Raw genomic sequence first — 12,283 nt, 5'->3', positions numbered from 1 at the left:
GTTGACAGAACTTTAAAAACAAGGTCCTATTGGGAGAGAGAAAGAAAGTAATGTTGAGGCCAAGATTAGATCAGCCATGATCTTAATTAATGGGGAGCAGGCTCAAAGGAGTGACTGGCCTAGTTCTGATCCTATTACTTTTGGTCTTATGCTGAGGAAGTCCTATTCAAATATGGTTTTCTTTCTGTGAATACACTTCTAGATATTACAGGGTCTGTACCAGACTGTTAGTTTCTGAAGACCTAATATTAGATAGATATTGCTGCACAACATAAGATCTTGCTGTGAGTCAGGTGGGTGATTTATGCAACCAATTAGAAAACTGGTAAGCAGCAAAAACAAAGGCTTAGTTGGTCTTATTTCTTCTGCCCTCTACCTCCGCATCTTATCTCTCCAACTTTCTTCCTTTCTCTTTAAATTGAGGTGCTAGGAACCTCTAGTTCTTCTGTGATGGAGTCTTATAATCCTAAGTAGCAGATTGTTGTCTTATCAGACCTACCAAGTTTGATCAAACAGTCTACAGCAGAGTGACACATTAATGCAAGGAAGAGTTTGGCTCATGTCCTTTGTGTGTTAGTCACTTTCCAGATTTTGCCATTGGATATTGATTATGAGTCAGGAACCTTGTTGATGTTATACCTCCATTGCCCAGAGGCAAGAAGACCAATTGCTATACGGCCAAGACAGCTCACCAGCACCTCTACTTCCTCAGGAGGCTAAAGAAATTTGGTTTGTCCCCTTTGACTCTCACCAACTTTTACCGATGCACCATAGAAAGCATCTTATCTGGATGTATCACGGCTTGGTATGGCAACTGCTCTTCCCAGGACCGCAAGAAACTGCAGAGAGTTGTGGACACAGCCCAGCGCATCACGGACACCAGCCTCCCCTCCTTGGACTCTGTCTTTACCTCTCATTGTCTTGGTGAAGCAGTCAGCATAATCAAAGACCCCACCCAGTCGGGACATTCTCTCTTCTCTCCTCTTCCATCGGGTAGAAGATACAGGAGCCTGAGGGCACGTACCACCAGACTTAAGGACAGCTTCTACCCCACTGTGATAAGACTATTGAATGGTTCCTTTATACAATGAGATGGACTATGACCTCACGATCTACCTTGTTGTGACCTTGCACCTTGTTGCACTGCACTTTCTCTGTAGCTGTGACACTTTACTCTGTACTGTTATTGTTTTTACCTGTACTACATCAATGGACTCCGTACTAACTCAATGTAACTGCACTGTGTAATGAATTGACCTGTACGATCGTATGCAAGACAAGCTTTTCACTGTACCTCGGTACAAGTGACAATAATAAACCAATACCAATAATGAGAACAACAAAGAGCAGAAATAAAATTTACCATAGTGCATAAAATTCAGGCAAGAAGTGAATGCACATTAAATACAAATATCGAAAAGTTGCATCCCTTTTGCTACACTCCTCCGTTAAATTTGTGAAAGCAAATTTCATTGTTTCCCCCACTGTTGAAATATCCTCAATGTCATCATTTTTGCTGCATTTGTGCAGTAGATATAAACTAAATGCAGTTAGTTAAGGCGAGTAAATACTATTGCAAGGACCATTTTATTGGACAATAAGCTTTAATCAACCTTTCTAGCACTACCTGGTAAAATGTACAATATTTAGCAAGATATTTTGAAGTTTGAGGGGAGATTTCTTAAAAAAAAAATCACTATATTTAAACTTGAAAAAGATCCCCCTTTTTTATTCCTTCTTAATCCAATCATTCAATCCATTTTAATTTACTTTTCTGTACCTGATTTGACATTGAACTTACTCACTTTAATTCACTTTCTTTCTCAGTGCTTCCACTATTTATTTCTCAGTCTTTATACTGTATATCAATGGTTAAGGATATACCCTGTCAGTCAACCTGTTGACTTGGGTCTCAGGTGCTCTGTTTCCCTTATTAGTTTGCACTTAGAGCAATTTTGTTAATAAGTGCTTCTTGAGCTGAATGATCCAGCGCAAACCATCAGATGCTTGGCTACACCTAACTCTGGCACGATATATTTGCCTAGTAAGCCATGAGAGCACATTTATCCCCAATTTAGAGGGAACTATAAAATTCATATCAACAAACAACCTACTGGAGTAACTCAGCATCTGAGTTCCTCCTGCATCTGTGGGGAAAAAGGAATTGTCGAAGTTTTGGGTCAAAACCCTGGATCAGGACCATAAAATTCATACATTGGTTTTAATGATCTTTACAAAATTCCTCTGAGGGACACAAAGAACGTCTCACTGTTTTCAATTAAATCAAGCCACTGTGAAGCAACCTCCTTTAATTAGCCTTTGGAGCAGCAAGACACCATTTGTTGTACCACACCCAAAATTGTCAGTTCATATTTATTTTATCATTTTTTGATAATTAACTTGTACTTGGAGTACAAGGCAGTGCCAGAGAGGTTGATTAACATTTATCATACATTAAAAGGGTCTTTGCAACAGTATTTACTAGCTTCTATACTTGGAGTGTCTGTGCGAGAAAAAACTACATGGCTGTGGGCCAAATGTCAGTGAAGTCTTAAAATAAATCACAATTAGCGTTTTATGTATCTATTATATTCCTTCAACAAAATCAATACTGAAATTCACTAAAACACATCAGTTTTAAGTCTTTCATACAATATCACTTCTGCACAGTCTAATTAATCACAAACAATTTTTTAGTTATACTTTGCCAAGTAGGATCTACAATGTGACATACAAAGATTTCTATCTTACTATTTATTTTCTTTTAAAAGGATTGGAATCCATTGCAGATATTTTTATTTCCTGTTCACTTCTCATTCCAATACATTATTTTAAAGCTCATAAACAGACTCAGTAATTTGGCTATGAAGTATTTAGGAGAACAATGATCAATTCAGTTTTGCAGAATGCAAGACTCTAGCCTTTGCATATTCAATCTTGTGCTCATCAGAGTGCAACATATTAATGCTAAAAAATGTAAAATGTTCCACTTTAGACACACAGCTAAAACACACTGGAAACACACAGCCTTTGGCATGATCTAAAATAATTTCTTTGCCTAATTTCAAAAAAGCCTATATTACTTCCTCAGTAGGACAATGTTTCTGTTTCAATATCCAGTAAGTCAACCTGTGACTTCTAAGTAAGTAGCCAAGACTCTCTTATTTTTCCTTCCCTGCTCATAAGCTTCTATTCATCCTGAACTCAGCTGCCTGTGTCCTAACTTGCACAGTCTAGTTCAGTCTTTCCTTCTGTGTGCACTTAACCACATTAACACCTGATCCAGTGATACCTCAAACTTAAAATGTCCACACGCATGTTTAAATCTCTCTATGACTTCGCCCCTTGTGTTTTTATTGCCCTAAGAAGATAAGGAAGAAGGCACATATGACAGGACAATCTTCTAGAAGAGGGAAGGAGTAAAGGGCAGAAGGGTCCTCAGCTGATAGCCATAACCAATATGAGCCTTCAGGGAGAAGTAATTGTCCACCTACTTCACCAAGCAGTAATGGTTAAGATGACTCTGCTTCTGAACTGATTTGCTGACATACTACATCCATAAATATAGTTATACAGGAGGTTCAGAACCACATTTCCATTGACTGTTAAGGTCATGATAAAATCTCATCTGCAGCATTTTACAGTATGCAGTATACTGATGCTTTAGGGAGTTCACAAACTGTCTTCAAATCAGGAAAGCAGATGTCATTATGTTTTCCCTTGGCAGAGTGCACCAGGCCACATGACCATATGGCCTCACCAGTCATCCAGGCTACGCAGTGATGCAGGACACTATTGACTGTGCTCACATCACCTTGAGGGCACTTCCATATGATTTGGAGGTGGAACACCAATGCAAGAAGGTGCAACCGGTGAGCAATCATACCAAGCACATCATGAATTTTGGCATCCAGATAATAGTTATTCTGCTTTTGCTTTGCACCAGCCTGCTGTGTGCTCCATTAAGCACTATACCAAACCAAAGATTGGGTTCTGAGAGCTAGGTCCATTCTTTGACCATCTGGTTCTTGGCTCCTGTGTAAAACCCATACACAAGAGGACATTGTACAGATAACAAAAGCCATCTTGCCACCTGTAAATTCATTGAGCAACTTTAGAAATGTTAATTAGAGCATCCATTACAAAATCCTTGGCTAGTAGTGGGGCTGAGACCATTGAAGAGAGGCGATGCTCATATTCAATCCTTCCCTCATCCCACAAAGTTTTCGGTTGGTACACCAAAAATGATATAAACACACACCTCTCACATTTTTCCATCCCACCTCAGCATAATGAAAGTCTTCTGCTTCTTTTCTTCAGATGGCCAAAAATTTCAAAAACATGTCATTATTGAACAGCAAAGCCAAAGGACACCATCACTTAATCTGATGTTCCCAGTTTCCAGCTCAGTTACAGGTAACATTTTGCAAGGGAGAGAAGATTGGCTGTGTGTAAGGAAACAGTGTAGGCATAAAAGGGTCTTTTTCAGGTTGGCAAGCTGTAACAAAGGGTATGACATAAGGACCAGTGCTGAATCCTCAGCTTTTTCTGATTTGCATCAATTGTTTGGATGGAGGCAAGGTTGCTACGTTATCTGATGACCCAGAGATAGGTAGGAAAGCAAGTTGTAAAGAGGACATAGGAGGGTGTTTGTGGTCATTATGGTTCAATTGCGGTCAGTATGTGCCAGAAATGAGATATATGTGTGAGGCCTGTTGCAGTGGTGTGCTGGAGCTGGTGGGGCACATAAAAGTTAGAACTAGTCCTGTTTGATAGAGATTATTGGGGCGTGAGTATTGGGAGCCTGGTAAATCGAGCAGTTGCTGAGGCTAGTAGTATGGTTGATAGAAGATGGATTTTGAAGAAGGGCTAAGCTGAGAGTGTTTAAAAATGAGTATTGGCTCTCTTCAATGACCTTAGCGCTACTATTTGCCAAATATTCCGTAATAGGTGTCCCAGTTAAAGCTAGCATTCTCTCACTGGTGGCTAGAGAGGGATCATCAGCTGACCTTCATCACTGAAGGTCAGCTGATGATACCTCTCTCACCCCCCAGAGAGTGAATGCTAGCTTTATTGAATTATTGAATTTTACTGCATTGAGGTGTTCAGCACAGCACATTTCAATAATGTCGCACACTTGGTGAAGGTCAGCTGACAATACTTCTCTTACCCCCAGGAAAAGAATTGACATCAACATCCACTTCTGACCCTTCTCAGGTGGAGGACCTCTCTAAAGCAGTGGCTACATTTCAAAAGTAATTAATTGGCAGCAAATCCCTTTGAGATGTACAGAATGGTAGATAAATGGAAGTCAGTTTCTTTCTTTGTCCCTTTCTTTCCTGCTCCTCTCCACCTTAGCAGAGAAGGCCTCCAGCATAGTATCGGAAATGCTGGTTGCCTCCTCACACCTCTGCCTTTCAGTCCAGTCAGCAAGCTGTGATGATGTTTGGAATCGCATACTCTGTTGGCTTAGCCACAAAGAATCTTGACTGATTTTAATTAGGGCAAGCTGGCATGAACTGGTGCTTGCCACTTATGAAATTGGATAATAGCAGGTCAGGCTAATCAGAGGAACTGGCTGGATACTGAAACCATAATAAGGAGCAAGCAGCATGCGTTTCATGCATGATCTTCATGGGTTGTGGGTTAATCGCCATAGCAATGCTAGAGCACGTTTCCCAGCACTTCAATTTATTCTGCATTATCTTTCTCACATAATTCTTTTCTTACTGCTGAGCCAACTTCCTAAGAAGATGTTCATCATCCTGTTGCTCACTGTTTTAACTTGAAAGTATGCCACAACTTGCTGAAGGGGATTCAGTCATCCAGTGCTGCACCATTCAGCCTCATCCTGTCTTCAAATATACATGCATGTGTTTCTCACTTGGATAGTGATGAAGGCACAAACTACTTTAAATGAGACACAAGAGATTCCGCAGATGCTGCAGTCTAGAGCAGTTTCTCTCTAAAGATGCTGCCTGACCTACTGAGTTCCTCCAGCATTTTGTGTGTGTAACTACTTTAACTAATTCAGGTCAAGTTAGGGTTGAGACCTATTATTTTGTTGGTCAATATTGCTCAGGTTGCAAATAATATATTTATCAGCAGAATTCAGAGTAGTTCAATTGTGTTCTGAGGAAGCATCACTGGATGATATTATCCTTTAGTATTGGCTTCTTACATAATGTTCAATCTTGTCAAATAAAATGGATGAATATAGTAGAATTTGGGAGAAGAAAGTACAACTTTCTATTGTAAAATACTACTTTTGTGTGAGAATACTAGGCATTTTATTTTGCAGTAAACATCATGCCTATGTGCATATTGAGTTCGTGCGTGTATACAGCTGACAGCATTGTCAAACCTTTGGCTTGGAAGGCCATTTTCAGGTTGAAAAGTGGCTCCACAAGCTAAAGTTGTTGCTAGCATTTCCATGCAAGTGAGGTGATGGTGCATAGAGACCACTCAGCATGACAAAGGATGAATAATGCTTATTAAACATCACTTGTGCAAAACTCTGTTGCTTATACGAGACGCATGAGATTATTAAAACAGGTCTTGCCTGGAGGACTGAAGCTGCTTCTGTGTTAATTAAAGGGTTCAAACCTATCTGGATCACTGCCAGATAATGCAAGGCATCCATCTTCCTCCAGGTCAAGGCCTCTTTAAGGCTTTTTCTGTGGGCTATTGATCTCACATAGTCCTTGGTAATGTCCTCTGCACGGTGCTCACAACCAAACATCTACCCAATCCTTGTTCCTAATAATCTGCATGAATTCTGAAGCATCCACCCAAATCCATCACCTGGATCCACCCAGTCACCTTCATGAGCTACCCCTTCCCATGACCCCAAACTACCTAGTTATCTGCATGTTACATCTCTGAACCATCCAGTTATCTCCCTGACCTACCCTGTCAACTCCTCAAACCACCCCATCAGCTGCCAGACACACCAAGTGATCTGCTGAAACCTCTCTGGCAATATTCTTGCTTTAGCATGGAGATCTGTGAAACAGCTATTGTGTCATGGTGCCTTGGGCCTCATGTTCAGTAGAATATTAGAATGTCCCTTTAGAAGCATTCCATATGGCAGACAAAATACTTCCACGGGCCAAATATTGTCCATGGGCTATAGTTTTGACACCTCTGATAGGGTACTTTCAGGTAATATGATGCACATTGATAACATTTTGCAGTCATATGATTCTGAAAGAAATAAACATTTTGACTGTTTGCTTGTCTGGAGAAGAGCCTGAGAAATGGAATATTTCCTATTGCAGGTGCTGAATATGTATTCTCAGTTGGATGCAGAAAAAAATACTCTGAACAGGCTCATCAATCTCAGGAGAACCACCCCATATATGCCAATCTGTCATCTTCCATTTCCAAATGGAAAAACTCCCTCTTTTCTTGTTTCCTCCTTACTACACTTATACTTGATATTATCCTTGCATGACACCATCACTTGTAACATTCTGGGCTGCTTATTGGATTATCTAATACTGCTGAAGGGCATTATTACCATCCTGTAGCTCTCTCTCTTGTTCATAGAAATAATGTGGGAACAGGAAAATATTCATTTGCTGTAGGTTACAGTAAATTTCAGTCCTTGAAGGGTTAATGGCATCTCAGACTCACACTATTTTACTGCCACTTTATTCCCTGATATGGTTTTTACCAGAAAGGGATTGCAGAATGTTGGTAATGATGTCAGCAATAGATGGATGATTTCCTGGCCATCACAAGATGATCTGTGCAATGAACTGCTTCTAGTTTCAGGCCTCTGTACGGTGCTCATCTGTCTGATGCAACATTTCAGGTTATGTAGTAATGCTTAATAAATAGGGAGGATGACTTAACATGGTGTGTTTTATCAGTTGGAGCTCTGATTTTTCTATAAGCTTATTGGTAATTTTATTTCACACAAGCATAGATGAATCTGTTGAAGAATTTGAAACTGCAAAGCAGCTTTAACAGAATATACTTAGAGTTCTCATGCTCGCAGTTCATAAAGCTGTTGTGCTCACAATTTATTTCTACTAATGCATTCCCTTCCTCTCTTTCAGAGGAATTTTCCCCAGGTATAATTTTCCTCATATTTGCTGAGGCTAATTGTAGCTACTGAAATTGGCTTATGGGGGATAGATCAGGAATACCTCTGATTTAATTTCCAGGTTGCTATCTGATAAACTACTAAAAGCCCATCTGGACAGTCATGCTACATTTGTCCTTGCTCAATTTGTCTCAATTTTCATTTCTACTGGAAAGCAAAATATTATCTGTTTTGTATTAGCACCTAATCACCTATTCTGCATTCAGTGAGATCATGGATGATCTGGGACCTAAGGGCCTTTGTCTCATGTCCTTAAACAATTTTAGCTAACAAAAATACATCATCAGATTTCAGATCAGCAATTGACATAGTATCAGTAGTAAAAGAATGATCATAACTTCTGAAATATTTTGCACATAATGTTGTTTCTTAACTTCACTCCTGAAAAAAATCTGCATCTAATTTTTAAAGCTAAAATTTGTAAAGGTGTAAGTTTTAACTGCTGAACATTTCAAGCATTTGCTATTTCTTATTTCTGAATTACAGCATCTGCGGCATTTTGCTTTTGTCTAGTCCTTGACTGTGTCCTCTATTTCTGGATTCCCAACAGCTACAGAAGTAGTTTCTTTCAGTCTATCCAGTCAGTTCCCCTGATATCTTGAAAGTTTTAATAAAGTCGCTCCTTTATCATCTAAATTCCTGATGGCGTAATCTCTCAAGACACATTTCACTGTGTGTTTCGATTTACATGTGACTAATAAATAAATATCTATATATCCCTGTGATTTAACCCTTGTAATCAAGACAACATTCCAGCAAATCTACACTACACACAAGGCCAGAATTTCTCATATTTTCATTCGACATAGGAGGTCATTCAGCCCATCATTAATTGCCAGCTCTCAGAGCATATGCATTAATCAAATTCCCTCATTTATTTAATCTGTAATTTATTTTCTCTCTTATGCCCATGAATGCCCTCATCTCTCCCACCACCCACCTACAGTTGTGGTAATTTACAGGAGCTAATTAATCTACCAATCAGCATGTTTTGGGGATGTGGGAGGAAACCAGAGCATCCAGAGAAAACCCATACAGTTACTGGGTGAATGTCTAAACTCCACACAGATAGCACCCTGGCTTAGGATGAAATTTGGGTCACTGAAACTGTGAAACATTGAACACAACACTCCAAGTGTGATCAGAACAGGCGTCTTTGAACACTGAGCAAAAGTCCTTGCATTGCAGCCCTCCAAATATAAAAGACAATATCTTCTTTGTCTTTTTACTTTGCACTGTCCATGCCATTTTAATGATCCATGTATTTACATGAACTAGTTCACCAAAGCGTATGAGATGATGAACTTATACACAGCTTCAACAAGGCTGAGGTCCTCTATCAACCAGTCGCTGTTGCATCATGTTACTCTCTGATAATAAAGCTTCATGGTGAGAACCCAGAAAATGTAGACCAGTTCCCATATCTCAGGAGCAACAGCTCAGCAAAGGCAGTCATCAATGATGAAATTCACCACCACCTTCAATGTAACAGCACAGCATTTAGTCAACTGACGAAGAGGGTATTTGAAAATCAAGCCCTCAAACCTGGCACAAAACTCTGGTCAACTGTGCAACAGTAGTCCCTGTTCTCCTTTATGTTTGTGATAATTGGACAACCTACAACAGGTACCTCAAGACACTGGAAATGTTGTCTCCACAAAATCCTCCAAATTCACTCAAAGAATAAATGAACCAATGCCAGTTTCCCCTCCAAGACCAACATACCCAGCACTGAGGCTCCAGTTCCTCTCACTCAGCTATGTTGGGCAGGCCACAGCACTTGCATGCCCAACACCAGGCTCCTGAAACAGATACTCTCTTCCAAGCTCTGACATGGTGCACAGCTGGACAGAGGAAAAGCTTCAAGGACATGCTCAAAGGTTCCTTGAAGAACTGCAACATATCTTCTGGCTCATGGAAATCTTTAGTCCATGGCCATCGAAGTGGAGGGGAAGCATTTGGGGTGGTACTTAGAACGGTATTTAGAACAAAGCCATGGATTAGAAGCACACAGAAGTCCTGTGTTAGCAGTCGACCACCTCACAAACCACTCACCCTTTCAGCCACCACCCGCACTATCTGTGGAAGAACTTGAAGCTCCTGCATCTCCTCATTAGACACCTCAGACCCCACAGAACCAGTTATCCTTGATCCCAAGGGACTCTCTAAGAAGAGAAGAAGAAGGTAATAAAGTGCTTCTGTATCACATTAACTTCTGGATTGAACATATTGCACATATCTTCTGTCATTTTATCCATTAACAGGCCTCACAATAACATAGATTTATCTTTTTATGTTACTAAAGGCCTTTGTGTTTGTAATAATCCTTGTGAGCAAAAGGAAACCAAGTGATGTGTATACATAGATCATTATCTGCTCTATTGATATATTGATATTTATCTACTTTATGATAATAACAGCCATTATCTACTCAATATGAAATGACTTGCAGGATTTGAGAACTTCAAGGTGATTAAAAAAAGCTGTTATTATCCTACCTTAAAATACACAAGAGGCAATTCATGATTAAAATATTAAAACATGGCTGACCTAAATAGAAGATTCTTTATTAGTTGATTAATGGTTGTGCATTCCCCCCACTTCTGCCCCCCCCCCACACACACACACTTCCCTGTGATTCAACAACTAGTTCTAAATTCTGGATAAGAAACATAAATAACTGATCCAAAAACATTACATTTGTAAAATAAATCACATATTCACAACTATCACAAATAAAAAAGCGAAATAGTAAGAGATTCTATTTATTTAAATGGAACAAAAGTTCACAAATTGAACAGTTATAAATGTATTATATCCTGGCCTGCTACGTGGATAGATTTCAAGGTCCATGAAACCTGAAGCTAAGTTAGAGAACTCTTAGCCGACTAAACAATTAGCCAATTGTTTCTTCCTTATCATTATATCTAGTGTGGTACTGTAGAGCTAGTAAGTTCAGTAGTAATAAGCTATAAAAGACATTAATCCTTCAGAAATGTGAGTTGTTTTCATTAGTCAATTTAATAAATTGCATTCAGCAATCTCTGAGGGGAACGGCAAAGCAACTCTTATACTTGAATATGAAAATCAAGTTCCATCATCTTGACGCAAAAGTGATGGAAATACAAGCAACTGATCTGCACCTGTAAAGGAATAGGCAACATAAGCCTTCGATGTTTAATTGTGTTGGCTATGTTTCTGAAACTGAAACAAGTCTGCACATGTACTATGAAACTCAGAAACACAGGACTTATGGACAGATTTGGGTGGTGGTGGAGGGAGGAGGGAGGAGGGGTGAGGGTGGAGGAGGGTGGCTGGTGGACTGGGCCAAAGGGGTGGTGAGAGGGTTTCATCAGTTCACCCAGCTATTGAACTCCCATGGAGTCCAATAGTGGAGCAGTCTTGCTGGGATTCCACAGCACTAGTCTGAGGAATTGCCACTGCTGCAGGATCTGAAATCCTATTGGTTTCAATGGGGTTTGCAAGACATGGATTTTAGGCATCAATGAGTAAGCTAATTTACTTCCTAAAAATTGCATTGCTTTACCATTTTTCTAATTATTTCTTTGTGTTTTAGGTGCTTTTAGAATTTTTTTTAAACAGTTAAGAACTTTCTTAATGCTTTACTTCAAAGTTAATATTTGTTAATAAATGTTTCTGAATGTCAGAGAGATATAAACAACCTTTAAGATCCCTGATTGTTCCAACACCAAAACAAAAGCTCCCATTCCAGCTTTGCCAGCTATCGAGGTATTTTAGGGACAGTCTCAGCAATATGGTCCAGGTTCTGTCCTAACAATGACATTGCACTCCAGGTTGTGGAGGGCCAGTGTTGTCCACTCAACTCCCACACTTACTGACATGGTAAGAGGAAAAATGGATCCACATCCACAAAAAGACTGACTTACCAAGTAAGCTTTAAAGAAAGAAACAGGGAAATGACAAAGTGAATTAGAGATAAGTCAGGTAGAGAATGTGAAATGAACTGTGGGAGAGAAAGAAAAAACACAAAATAAAAGCAAGGAAGGAAATTTTTAAAAGTCTCTAAGAAATTCACTGTTTGAAGGAATAAGACCCCATCATTTCAATTATTCCCTTTCTGAGTCAGAACGATTGATTAATAATTATTATGTTGTTAACAACATGTTGACTTCTATCAATTACCGGGTT

The sequence above is a fragment of the Pristis pectinata genome, chromosome 3 (assembly GCF_009764475.1).
Source record: "Pristis pectinata isolate sPriPec2 chromosome 3, sPriPec2.1.pri, whole genome shotgun sequence".
Lineage (NCBI taxonomy): Eukaryota > Metazoa > Chordata > Chondrichthyes > Rhinopristiformes > Pristidae > Pristis > Pristis pectinata.
The sequence above is the reverse complement of the archived record's forward strand: the minus strand, read 5'-3'. Positions refer to the sequence as shown.